The sequence below is a fragment of the Pelophylax lessonae genome (genome assembly GCF_965119305.1).
Source record: "Pelophylax lessonae genome assembly, chromosome: 2".
NCBI lineage: Eukaryota > Metazoa > Chordata > Amphibia > Anura > Ranidae > Pelophylax > Pelophylax lessonae.
In genome coordinates this window covers 411,232,769-411,247,427 of record NC_138769.1, presented here as the reverse complement: position 1 = coordinate 411,247,427, position 14,659 = coordinate 411,232,769, and the positions used below count along the sequence as shown (strand labels likewise).

Sequence of the window (14,659 nt, the reverse complement as noted above, 5' to 3'; positions counted from 1 at the left end):
TTGTATGCAGTCAGGCAGGCCCTTGCACTACATAGTTTAAGGTAAATCTAAAGGAAATTGAATAAGAAAATTGTATAGTGTATGGCCAGCCTAAACATAATATCAGTTCAATGGCCCTTCCAAAATACCACCATCAATGATGTGGTGGGCTCACCGATTTCTCTTCTTCCTCTCCTTTTTTGGGTTCTTGTGAAGCTATACATATTGTCCTTGAGTATACTGTATATCTTTTATTGTATTTCACATGTGCAGTATAATAATCAGATACCACTCAAAGCCCAAAAAAAACAGTAAAAGGACGAAACCCAGCTGTGCTACACCAAATACAAAACGCCACACTGCTGACTGAACTGATTGCAATGCTTGTAAATTCTATCTTGCAAGCTTCCTGTTTCACAGAAAAAGCTCCTAGACTAGCTACATAAAACAAGGGTAAATCAGCTGAAATTTTCCTCAACAGGAAAGAACATTTTATCTTATGCTGGTTTCATCTTTAAGGCTTCATAGTTCATACCCTACAAATACCACATGCTGTCCTATGGGGAAGACCAATGGGAACGCCGTCATTTCTAGCTAGAAGGATAAACACTGAGACATATGTAAGTAATTAATGCAATGGTAGCTCTAACAGGAAGCCAGAGAACCCAAACCACGCTAGTTTACTGTCAGCATGAGTCACAATGTTTGTACGGCTGAAGGATCTGCTGCAATCCTGTGAAATATTTCTTAGACACAGGATGCTTTGACTAATAAAAGAGCATTCTGTCTGTATCTCCTGAAGGCCAAAAAATACACCATTATTGTGTAATCACCGCTGTGTATTCTTGTAGGCAATGTACACTACAGCTTGAACATATTATAGACTGCAGCTGTATATTGCACTTTTATACACTGCAAACTTTTAAAGCTTTAAACAGAGCTGGGCTGATTAGTTCAGGGTTAGGATAAAAATTAATTGATAAATAAATTAAATTACAGCACCCATGGGAAAAATCAGTTTGATTGGCCCAAATTATAACTATATGGACATCTACTTTTTATTAATGATGGGATCAATGTGAGCGCCATATTAGCTAGCGGGATAGGCTGTGTGTGGTTCATGAAGTCTAATGCAAAGCTAACTAACTAAGGTACTGTGGGTTTTGATTTGCCTTTAGTAAAGAAGTAGGAAGAAAAAGGAATTCTTGCATGTAATAGTATGGTGTAAGTCAGCAGAGCTTCCCCTCATTTACTGAGTTAAAGTACCAATTCCCATGAATAGTGAACAGCATATTTACCTTTAGTAAATTAGTCTCCGTATGCCAGTATACTGGCAAGTCTGATAAAAAGACAAGTGTAGGATAAGCAAATAATAAACTTACCTACTCACCTATGTGTAGGCAACATCAATCCGATGCTGCGGCTGCCCCCTGCCGGCTTTACACTGAGAACTGAGGGACCCAAGACCACTGATCGCTCAGTTTTTGGCTCCGCTCTGAGCACATCGAGGTGACTGTCACCAAACTCTTTGCCCTGTCTCCCCCCCCCCCCCCCAGCGCTCACTGGAGTGCTAGACTATGGAGCAGGCAGGAGCAGGTGGCTCAGTCTCTCAGCAGAGCGCTGGGAGGCTGAACCAGCTACCACTGAAGCATCTGGGCAGATCCCAACATTATTGTTGGGATCCCTGCAGAGCTTGGACTGGTTCTGTGACAACAGCCAACAGCGGACTTTAGCCTGCTCTTGGCTGAATCTGGGTAACAGGATTGCAGAACAAAGTGCACTCCTGTGACACGCAGCAGAATTATGGCCAAAAGCGCTTTGACCATACTTCACCTTCAAATCAATTAGATGATGTCTTCATCTGCACTTGTGCATGTGGTGCCCAGTGTTTGACATACATTAGGAGTATGATCAAGTTTTTCAGCAATTTACAGATTTTGATCTAGAGTCAGCCTTGAAACTAATATCTAGTCAAATATAAAACAACACAAATTAATTCAGGTATGCAAGATATATAATAATTGCATTTTACTTGCAGCTAACATAAGTACTGCTATTTGAATTGCGTCACCTCCTGTCATCCCTTGCACAGCAGCACCCAGACCGGGAAAAGAAAGGACAGCACTGGGAGACAATAAGGTCAGTTGCAGGGCACCTAACACATAGAGAACATTGGGTAGAAGAAGATATGACCTCATCAGTCTTCTGCTGCTCCTTAACTGTCCAGTTTCAGCCTGCTAGCAAGGAGGTAGCCAAACTGAATTGCGTAACTGCAATAAAGAAAGGTCAGGTCACCAGCTTGGTTGTACTGTAGCAGAGCTGTGGAAAAAAAATCCTTTAGCAGGTAAAACTGCTCCCTTATGTATTATCCCTATATGTATTTCCATTGTGTATTGTTTCTTGCTTGGAGTTTAGCTTTAAACTTTATGATCCATCAGTTTGAGATTCAAAGGTGTCTTGACACAAGTGAATCCATTTGCTGAATGACTAAATAAGTGTCTATGCTAAGTATTTTAAACAGCGCCATTGATATTGTTCAATGACTGCTAAACAATAACAGTCCTAACGCCATTGAAATTGTGGCATAGTGGGGTGACCAGAGAATGATCTCTACAGACTGTGACTGGCAGATGCATCCACGCTGAATACAAATGAGACCTTCTAGAAATGCGTTAGTTTTGTACCGAGCCTAATTTACTGGAACACAGCGTCTCTCATGCCAAAACATCAATGCACCCTGTTTATGTGCCTGGATTCATTTGTGCTGGTCACAGAGAATGACATGAGCTGCATTACAAGTTTTATTATGTTGTACAGCAAAAGGATCACAAGGAAAGAAAGCTGCTTTCACTTTTTTTTTTTTCTGTTTGATAATACTATACTGCAATTTACTGAGCAAAGTATGTTAACACAAATACTAGTTTTAGAAAAAGTAATCATTTAATAAATGGATCAATGTATGAGAACTTTTGCATAAATATTTGAACACCCATTTAATATCCCTATGATGCAGGTGTCATTCTGATTTACTGTTGTTTCAAAATTAAAGCTAAAATAATAAATCAAAAATAAAAGCAATATAACAATAAAAAAAAAAAAACTATAGAGAATCCTAAAGAAGTTTTATTTTTAACTCAAAAAAGGCCTTATTGAAAAGGAAAATAAGACATACAGTAGTTTTAGAGCAGATCAGCATCCATAGCCAAAATCAACAGTTCAATGCACATAGTCAAGAGCAGGCAATGATACAGACTGGTCATATCATAACAGAGAGCAGCAAGTATAACAGAAAGCATACCAGCAGCACAGCAAATGAAACACAATATGCAAAATAGGTAACTTCTTTAGTTTTCTAGCCACTCAAGTAAATTTAATAGCCATTTGTTTATACGTTAATGGTGACCAGGGGTGTCAAACTGGCGACCCTCCAGCTGTTGCAGAACTACAAGTCCCATCATGCCTCTGCCTATGGGAGTCATACTTGTAACTGCAAAGCATCATGGGACTTGTAGTTCCGCAACAGCTGGAGGGCCGACGTGCGTTAACCCATCAGGAGCCTATCCCTGACTAGATCTAGCGGCTCAAGCTCGGGGCTTCCAACCATAGACCCCAAAGGTTATCATATTCCCAAGAGCATTCCCTGTGTTGCTATATGTACTTCTCCAACCTGAGAGTTTCTCCAATATACTGTAACCATTCTTTATGATGGTTTCCAATGCTGTAAAATGACTCTCTGGGCTTGAAAAAGGGCTCTAGCCACTGACTATTGGTGGAGGCTGGTAAATGGAGGCTATCTAGTATGCCCAATAGGCATGATTTAGGGTTGAGTGGAATAGAGATGTGAAAAATGTCATTGACTGTATTCACTACCCATGGACAGTAAATGTGCAGTTTGGGGCAACGCCACAGTAAATAATTTAGGTTGCCATGGTCTCGGCAGCATTTACTACAAGTAGGTTTGGTTAAGAGGCCCATCTTACACAGCCTAGTCAGGGTGTAGTGTGCCCTTGAAATATGTATAACTGCATAAGCCTTTGTGTCACATTAAGAGAACATAATGACACTGCTTGAAGAGCTTCCTCCCATTGGTCCTCTATAAAAGGGTCAGGGTCCATCTCCCACTGCCTCTCCTAAAGAAGTCTTTAGTCAAGTGTATGTCCAACCAAAACCTTTTTATTTTGGTTCTCATAGAGTATGGAAGTATTAGGCAGGTTTTCACTGCTATCCGGGGCTCCATTGTGGTGGCCACACATGCTTGATCATGGTGTGATTTAATCAAAATTAGTGAATCTGCAAACAATTGAACTTGATGAAACTGAGTCATGGGTGGGATATTATCAATGGTTTTGCATCAATTGGCATCCAGATAGTTTGTTCATGAATATGATTGTATGTCGAGATGTGATCTATAACTTTTGCTTGTATAACTTTATCTATTGCTTGAAATAATTTTCCATGTGTGTGGCATATTAATCAATTGATAGGCTGTTACCTATAAAACTATAAAAAAAAAAAATATTCCTATTGAGATTTATAAGAAAAAAATCCATCATTTATTGAAGGTTGTATGGAAACTATTAGTGAGGTTTCTCCTTGCTTGCTGTCCTGATGGTTTTATTGGATTGCTTTTATTGGAAAGGAAGTGAGGGAAAATCTTCAATAGCAACACAAAGAGAAATAAAAGCAGAAAATTGTATCAAATACTTACCATAATTTTCCTTTGCTGGTGCTAATCCATGGCAGCATGCTACCATATTCATAACCCATGTATGCTGCCATGCTGGCACCAGGAAAACTGAAAATGTTATCAAATACCATCATTTACCTTTTCTGGCTTCAATCCATGGCAGCATACCTGTAATATATTTGTGGTAGTATGCAGCCATGTTGGTGCCAGTAAAGAGAAATTATGGAAAGTAATTGATACAATTTTATGCTTTTTCTCTCTTTGTGTTGCTATTGAAGAAAGTTTTATCTTTTTCAGTGTAGTAGGGAAAGGGTAGCACTCCTGTCAACTTTTTATTCTTGTCTGTGTTTCCCTACTGCAGATTTTCCCTCAGTTCCTCTCTAATGAAAACTTTGTCATTAGGACAATAGGTGAGAGGAAAGTGTCACTAAACAATATCCTTACTCTCCGAAAATACATATACACATTCACTACGTAATAACCCTGTAATCTAGTTTTCATGTAATTGTTTCTTACTGTGCTTTTCTGCCTCCTTGTAATGTCCTTCATGAGCTTCTATATCTCTCATTTACCCCTCAAATGCATGTGATTGAAACAAGCAGTGCACGTTAGATGTGGTCATGTGCACTGCTCTATAAGGGTGGCTACATTCCTACATGAAGTGGGACCATGGAAAATGAACATTGCCACCCTCTAACAGGAAGTCAGATTACAGCAACAGAAAAAAAGGATTTGCTAATTTGGAGGAGTCTGAAACAAAAGGTATTTTTAAGTAAATAATACATACTTAATTATAATAAAAAAAAAAAAAAAAAAAGAGTTTAATGTCACTGTTCACCTATTGTGAATAACAACAAACCAAGCCAATATTTGCTGGTCTAAAGTAACTTTCTGTAGTAGCTACCAAAGTACCCTGCAATGCATAAATTCCCACAATATTGGGTGAATAGGCACACCCTCCTCCCAGTGATGTGACAACACTTAATGCTTGGGCGATCTGTTGCTAGGCTATATAAACTGCTACATGTGCCTAAAACTTTGAAAATACAGTCTTTCAGAAAATTGGGATTCATATAGGAGCTTCATTTAGGAGTCTCAGTAATAAGAGGACCGTCATAACACAGAAAGTGAGGTCTGGCACCTTGCTATGCCTAATGTCTCACAAATAATAATTCTAATAACTTTAAGTGAAAGAACATACACAAATCTCCTTGAAAAAATTAACATTGCATACAGGCCCAACTGAAGTTTACCAATAAACATCTAAATGATTCAGAGAAGGATTGGGAGAATGTACTGTAATCAGACGAGACCAAATTTGAACTCTTTGGTATTAAATCGACTCGTCGTGTTTGGAGGAAGAAAAATGCTAACTATGACCCTAAGAACACCATCCCTAAAGACAAGCACGAACGTGTAAATATCCTGCTTTGGGGCTGTTTCTCTGCTAAAGGTATAGGCCGACTTTGCCACATTGAGGGGCCAATGGACAGGGGCTGTGTTTTCTAAAATCTTGGATGAGAACCTTCTTCCCTAAGCCAGGACACTGAAGATGGGTTGTGGATGGGTCTTCCAGCATGGCAATGACCCAAAACATACCGACAAGGCAACAAAGAAGTTCCTCAAAAAGAAGAACGTTAAGGTCATGGAGTAGCCTAACCTCCAGACCTTAATTCTGTAGAAAATGTATGGAGGGAGCTGAAACTTTGAGTTGCCAAGCAACAACCAAGAAATCTTAAGGATTTAGAGAAGATTTGTAAATAGAGATGTGTGCAAACCTGGTAACCAACTACAAGTAATGTCTAACCTCTGCTTGCCAACAAGGGTTTCTCCACCAAGTACCAAGTCATGTTCTGCTTGGGGATCGATGAGCAGCAACTCAATTTATAACATTTGTATCATGTGATTTTTCTGGATTTTTGGTTGACAGTTGGTTTAAAAAACACCTATGATAAAAAATATAGACCCTTCATCTTTTTTGTAAGTGGGCAAACTTACAAAATTTGCAGGGGATCAAATAATTTTTTTCCCCACTGTAAATTCAGAACAGTGAAAGTGGGTGTTGTCACTCCAGGATAGGAAGTGTTTTATTGGCTGATTGGCATGATCATCAGGTTAAAATGAAGGGAAAAACATTGAAAAAAGGGCTGGTAATCTAAGGGCTGGTAAGTTGAAGAATATCAACATTTTCCTCTTGGGTTTAGCTACACTTAAATGATTATTTTATGTGCTTCAATTCGTTATGGTCAGCGGCTTGGCAGCTGTAGCAGAGGATGTCCTTTGCCTAAATATTCAGTGTTAAAAGGTGTCTCTCTTTACCATGTCATAAGGTTGGATGTACACACTATTGTATCATGACATTAATATAAGGCAAATAACTATAACCATGTGTAATGTTCCGGTACCTTTGGTACCCTAAATTACACTTTCCACAAGTGTATGCGCCCTACCATTTACTTTTGGAAAGGTGCGCATACACCTTTAAGACTGGAGCTGTCATCACTCAGCGCCGGACTAGATGGCTATTTAAGGCGTCGGCTCTCACTCACATGTGTTCGTTCAAACACCCTTATCTGGATGCTAACCTTGCTTGAAGCTTCCATGCTTGCAAGCTTACTTCGCTGACGGAACCTCGCTGCGCTGATCCCTGTATCCCGCTACTGGATCATCCGCCTCTCCTGAACCACCCTTCGGCTGTATCGCTAATAGTGCTAAGTACCCCGCAGGGGAATTCTCTATAAACTTATACTAAGCTTACACTATCTAGCTCTGCATAGTAGAGACTGTTTATCACATCTGCATAAACTAGATTGCTAGCTCTTGAGACTACTGCTACTTTTCTGCACTGGGTTGATCTCTTTTGTATGTCCACCTGCTATTCTATCATCTGCTATCATACAACATTGTTAAACCTTCCTGCATCCATCTGCTACTGTCTCACCTTCAAGTGTCTATCACCTACCACCTCCACTCAACCTATCCCTCAAACCTTCATCATTGTGTTACCACATACATAAAGTCATTCTAGGAACCAGCTTGCTAATTGTGTGTATTTACTGGCTGAAATAAGACCTTCCACACATGATGAGTCATTGAGGTTGGGAATGGTATCTCAGCATATCTCTTACATGACAACTGACGTGGAACTATTTCTGCAGCTGTAAATCCACACCATATAAGAAACGCAGGAGCGTTACAGATTGAACGAACCTAAAAAATGGATTCAGCAGAAATAGCCACTCAGGTGACACAATTAAAACAGCAAGTATCTGCGTTAATACACGCACTTGCTGAATTAAAAGAAGACAATCAGGCTCTGTCGCAGCAGGTAATTAGACTGACACAACTTACCTCTGCTCAGTCCCCTGAACCCAAGATAAATCCCCCTTTGGTATTTACAGGCGATCGCAAAAAATTTTGCGAATTTAAAAACGCATGTGAGTTACTTTGTTTGCTAAAACCTCGTACCTACCTTACTGATCACATTAAGGTTTGTACTATTATTTCTTACCTATCAAGCGATCCTCGAGCCTAGGCAGATTCTCTTTTTGAGAAAAACGACCAGCTTCTCAACTCCTATGCCTTGTTCCTGGCAGAGCTCACTAGCCTATATGATGACCCCAATAGGCAGAGTACTGCTGATCTTCAGTTAAGATCCTTGAAACAAGGAAGGAGGCCTGTGGAAGACTTTGTCGCAGAGTTCAAGAGATGGACCCTTGATTCAGAATGGAATGATGCATCTCTGAAAACCCAATTTAGGCTTGGCCTATCAGAAGCCGTTAAGGACGAGCTCGCCCGAGCGGATCTGCCAAAAACCCTGGATGCATTAATACAACTCAGTATTACCATAGATAGAAGACTACGAGAAAGAAAGGCTGAAAAGATGGGAATGCCATTATCCGTTTCCTCTCGGAGTCTGGCCGTTGACCCCGTTCCTATGGAGATAGGAACCATACGCCCACCGCTATCAACTATGGAAAAAGCCAAAAGACGAAATGAAAATCTCTGCTTGTACTGTGCATCCCCGGATCACAAGATAAACGTCTGTCCCCTAGTCAACAAAAAGAAGGGTGAGTGTTCACATGTCTCTCTAGGAGGATTGACAACTTCATTCACTAACCCCTACATTTCTGTTTTTTTGACATTACAGTGGGACCAGAACAGGATTACTACTAAGGCCATGATTGACACAGGATCTTGTGGAAATTATATGGATATATGTTTTGCTGCTTTAAATAAAATTCCTATTATTTCTAAACTCAAACCTGTCTCAGTAAGTCTTATTACCGGTGTTCCGTTATCCTCTGGTCCGATCACCGATCAGACACAAGCACTTCTAGTCACTATTAACGAGTCTCATAGGGAGACTTCTACCTTCGATTTAATACCATCACCCCACTTTCCCATTGTGTTGGGACTTCCCTGGTTGCACACACACCAACCAACCATAGATTGGAAGAAACGGTCCTTGACCTTCCCTTCTTGTTATTGCGAGGAAACGTGTAACCTCCCGTTTTCCGGGAAGATTCTGTCTGTGGTGACAGATGAGATTGCACCACTATGTTATCAGGATCTTTCTGAGGTTTTTCTTGAGAAAAATGCTCAAGCATTACCTCCTCATCGAGACTATGATTGTAGCATTGATCTACTCCCAAATAGCAAATTGCCGTTCGGTCATGTTTATCCTCTTTCACAGGATGAACTTGCCCATCTCAAAACCTATTTGGATGAGAACTTGGAAAAAGGTTTTATTAGACCTTCCACTTCTTCCACAGCAGCAGGACTCTTTTTTGTTCGCAATAAAGATTCAAGTCTCAGACCTATCATCGACTACAGGAAATTGAATGCTATCACAATAAAAGATCGCTATCCTCTACCACTTATCCCTGAGCTCATTGAGCAGGTGCGTGGAGCTACCTATTTTTCAAAATTAGACCTGAAAGGAGCATACAATCTCATTCGAATCCGTGATGGACACGAGTGGAAGACTGCGTTCAGAACTAGATACGGATTGTTCGAGTATCTTGTGATGCCATTCGGCCTATGCAATGCCCCTGCAGTTTTCCAACGATTTATAAACGATATTTTTAAAGACTTACTAGATGTCTGTGTTGTGGTATATCTGGACGATATACTTATATATTCACGGACCCTGTCTGAACACATAAGACATGTAAGACTTGTATTATCGAGATTGCTTGCACATAATCTTTATGTGAAGCTGAAGAAATGCTTGTTCCATAAAGATGGGGTACTCTTTCTAGGCTACATCATATCCAAAACAGGAATCGAGATGGACATGAGTAAAATATCCTGCATTCAGGATTGGCCTACACCAACTACACGCAAGGCGCTACAGCGATTCCTGGGATTTTCAAATTTCTACAGGAAGTTCATAAAAAAATTTTCTGCTATTGTGAGACCCCTCACGCAGCTCACTAGCATAAAAATACCATTTAAATGGTCAGAAGAAGCAAATAAGGCTTTCCACTTGTTAAAGACAAGGTTTACTTCCGCTCCCATATTACGCCATCCAGACCCATCCCTCCAATACATTCTGGAGGTAGATGCGTCAAACCTGGCAGTAGGAGCAATACTCTCCCAACGACCTACCCACACTTCACCACTTCATCCAGTCGCCTTTTTTTCTAAATCCCTGAGCAGTCCCGAGATAAATTACCCCGTGGGTGAGAAGGAACTGCTTGCTATAAAATTGGCTCTGGAAAATTGGCGACATTTACTCGAAGGCACCCAATTACCAATAATTATATACACGGACCATAAAAACCTCCAATATCTTCAGACTAGCAAAACTCTCTCGCATCGACAGGTACGATGGTCACTATTCTTTCTAAGGTTTAACTTCCTAGTGACCTACACACCTGCAGATAAGAACAAAAAGGCGGATGCACTATCACGACTAACTGAAGAAAATTACTTTGAAATTCCTTCCGTTCCTATAATACCTCACAAACGCATTATTGGAGTTGTCCGTTCCTTGAAGGAAGAGGTTCTGCATGGTATAAGGTTGGATTCACCCCCACCACAACTAAATACCGATGCAGAAGGCTTCCTCTACTACAACGACAAACTTTACATACCACCTACCCTACGCACCAAGATCTTGGAATTATCGCATGATGTGCCTATGGCAGGACATATGGGTATGACAAAGACTTTCAATTTGATTTCTCGGCAATTCTGGTGGCCTGACATGAAAACATCTATACAAAAATTCGTCTCTTCATGCAATGTCTGTGCCAGGTCCAAAATTGACACTACGAGACCATCCGGTCTACTATGCAGTCTACCAATACCCCAAACTCCATGGGAGGTTCTGTCATTGGACTTCATCGTAGAATTGCCTCCTTCCAAAGGATTTAATACCATCTTGGTGTCAGTGGACCATCTGACAAAGATGGCACATTTCATTGCTATTCGCAGACTACCTTCGTCCAAACAAACGGCAGAACTCCTGATGAAACATGTCTTCAGATTACATGGTATCCCAAAAACTCTTTTGTCTGACCGTGGATCCCAATTTATTTCTAAATTCTGGCAAGAACTATGTCACATACTACGGATTGAGCGGAAGCTCACTTCTCCTTACCATCCGCAGACCAACGGACAGACTGAAAGAGTCAACCAATGCATCGAGCAGTATTTACGTTGTTACACTTCTTACCAACAGGATGATTGGTTGGATCTTCTCCCCCTGGCAGAATTTGCCTACAACAACGCAACTCACAGTACAACCAAGCAGAGTCCGTTCTACTTGAACTATGGGTTCCATCCCTCTATTCTCCCTCCACGCATCCTTCCTTCAAATAACCCAGTAGCCTCAGACTATCTTTCCCAAATAAAGGATTCTCTGGGTTTACTAAATACTACCATTGCACACGCTCACAGTCAACAAAAGAAGTACTATGATCTTCGTAGAAGACCTTCTCCACAGTATACTATCGGGGACCTCGTTTGGCTCTCAACAAAAAACTTGAGACTGAAGATCCCTAGCAAAAAGCTTGGACCTCTGTTCTTGGGACCTTTCCCAATCAAGAAACTTATTGGAAAAGCTGCAGTGCAGCTTACATTGCCAATGGACCTAAAAATCCATCCCATTTTCCATGTGTCGCTACTAAATCCCCATGTTCCGGACCAAGGAATAAGGCCTAATATTCCACCTCCCCCTCCTGTACAAGTTGAAGGTGGAGAAGAATACGAGATAAAAGAGATTCTGGATTCTCGTATCTACAGAAGAAGACTTCAGTACTTGGTTAGATGGAAGAACTATGGGCCCCAAGACGACACCTGGCTAAACACCTCTGACATACATGCCCCTAGATTAATCCGCAATTTTCATGCGAGATACCCAGACAAACCAGCTCCAGAGACCTTCAGGAGCAGGCCTTAAAGGGGGGGTATTGCAATGTTCCGGTACCTTTGGTACCCTAAATTACACTTTCCACAAGTGTATGCGCCCTACCATTTACTTTTGGAAAGGTGCGCATACACCTTTAAGACTGGAGCTGTCATCACTCAGCGCCGGACTAGATGGCTATTTAAGGCGTCGGCTCTCACTCACATGTGTTCGTTCAAACACCCTTATCTGGATGCTAACCTTGCTTGAAGCTTCCATGCTTGCAAGTTTACTTCGCTGACGGAACCTCGCTGCGCTGATCCCTGTATCCCGCTACTGGATCATCCGCCTCTCCTGAACCACCCTTCGGCTGTATCGCTAATAGTGCTAAGTACCCCGCAGGGGAATTCTCTATAAACTTATATTAAGCTTACACTATCTAGCTCTGCATAGTAGAGACTGTTTATCACATCTGCATAAACTAGATTGCTAGCTCTTGAGACTACTGCTACTTTTCTGCACTGGGTTGATCTCTTTTGTATGTCCACCTGCTATTCTATCATCTGCTATCATACAACATTGTTAAACCTTCCTGCATCCATCTGCTACTGTCTCACCTTCAAGTGTCTATCACCTACCAACTCCACTCAACCTATCCCTCAAACCTTCATCATTGTGTTACCACATATATAAAGTCACTCTAGGAACCAGCTTGCTAATTGTGTGTATTTACTGGCTGAAATAAGACCTTCCACACATGATGAGTCATTGAGGTTGGGAATGGTATCTCAGCATATCTCTTACATGACAACTGACGTGGAACTATTTCTGCAGCTGAAAATCCACACCATATAAGAAACGCAGGAGCGTTACACCATGTCATGATTTTAGGCTGACAATGGATAACAATGTTTCCAGGCATGTTGGAAATCTGTTCCAACACCAACATTTGTTTGCTGCTTATCTTTTTTTCTTTTGGCTTAGGGCTCTGTTCTGGGATTTCCTTTAAAGAGTACTGGTAGTCAGTGACCTTAGTGAACTAGTTCTGAATGCAATACCAGGTACCTCCAGTTACCTGCAGAGTTTAATCTTTTTTCCAGGTACATGTTAGGATTGCATACTGAGAAGGCCACATAATAATTTTCCTGCAGTGTTCTACAAACCTCCCACCTCCGCACACTTCTACACATGCACACAACCACTGCTATCTGTATAGACAGTTGTAATTTCTAAAATGTACCAATTTTTCTAATTGTAGGTTGTGCACTTGAGTAGTCTAAACCTCATTTAACAAATATATAACCATTTTGTGGGTGATTATGAAGGGATTTTCCTGTGCAGGTGTAATCAGAAAATGTCTGGAACAAGAAATAAAAGCATCTCTTTCACATTGTACTGCAACGTGAAGCAGATGGATAGAGCAAAGAATGGTTGGCACCCCCATGTTAGCGGGGCATAATAAATGCCCAATGCCATGGGAATGTGGCTGCTGTCATTAGTTTAAGTTTAGGTTAGTTCCGAGTGTTTCAGTATGCTGGCCGCTTGTTTCTTTAAGCAGCGGCATTTTGAATGGGGTTTTTAGGCGGGAGGTGCTCTGATTGGCTGGTTTCCGTTCAAAATAGGCGGGAAAGTCACGCGGCAGCCAGGCGGGAAACACGTGAGCCACGTGCGGCTACGTCATGGGCATAGGCCTATATAAAGGGCTGCGCGGCTTCAATCTCCTCAGTGTCTCTGAGCGGCTTGGCGAGCTCCCCACCCCCCCCCCATCCCTGTCGTGGCACCATTATGTGGTCTGTCACCCTTGTATCAAGGGGGGACTTATTTGAAATAAATATATATTTTGATTGGTCATCACTCGAGTTCTATGACGTGAGTGGTTTGCTGGAATTTAATTTATTATTATTTATGGATTATTTATTATATATATATTTATTCCTATTTATTCTTATTTATTTGATGATTAATAAAGTTTGTTTACAATATTTTAGAAAAACCAATAAAGGTGCCGCGGCCAATTTTTATCCATCTATGAGTGGTGTATTTATTATTGAGTTATCTTGTTTAATTAATTTGGGGAAAGGTATTTCAAAATATTCAAATTTGTTTAAATAATAAACATTGCAGTCAACAGTCCCATGCCCGAAACCCATTGGGAAAATTTCCCTTCATCTCCTTTTCCAGTGACATAGCAGGACATTTCTCCAAAGTGAGCTGAACTTCACCTTAGGGTTTATTCACATGGGCATCAAAATTTCGTGTACTTGTTTCTATAGCATTTAACTGTGCATGCCTTAGTAAAGAAGTGTGGACCAGGCCTTTTTTGGTACTTTTTGTTTACCAGTTTAAATCAGTATTTTTTGCTAGAAACATTTTTTTCGGGCGTGCTGGGGTCAATCTGCCTACGTGATGCTGCAACATTAATGACTCATTTAGGGGGAAATATAAACATTAATAGGATGTAGTTGACAGCGCCACTGGCTACAGATACAGTAGTTGATATTTACACATCGGCTCTTAACAGCAGTGGCATCCAATAGGGTTCAATTATGGCGTATGCATGTAAACTTCAGCACAAACCTTACATGTGCACAGTGTACAGACAACTTTTTGTGCATGGTCTTGCTACCGGTAGGATC

The 14,659-nt window shown here is 40.9% G+C and overlaps 1 protein-coding gene across 3 annotated transcripts in view; it reads right to left on the bottom strand.

The window, feature by feature from the left end:
• Window positions 1–14,659, bottom strand: part of CLIP2 (CAP-Gly domain containing linker protein 2) — a 196,309-nt gene that overhangs the window by 153,422 nt on the left and 28,228 nt on the right. The window lies entirely within an intron of this gene.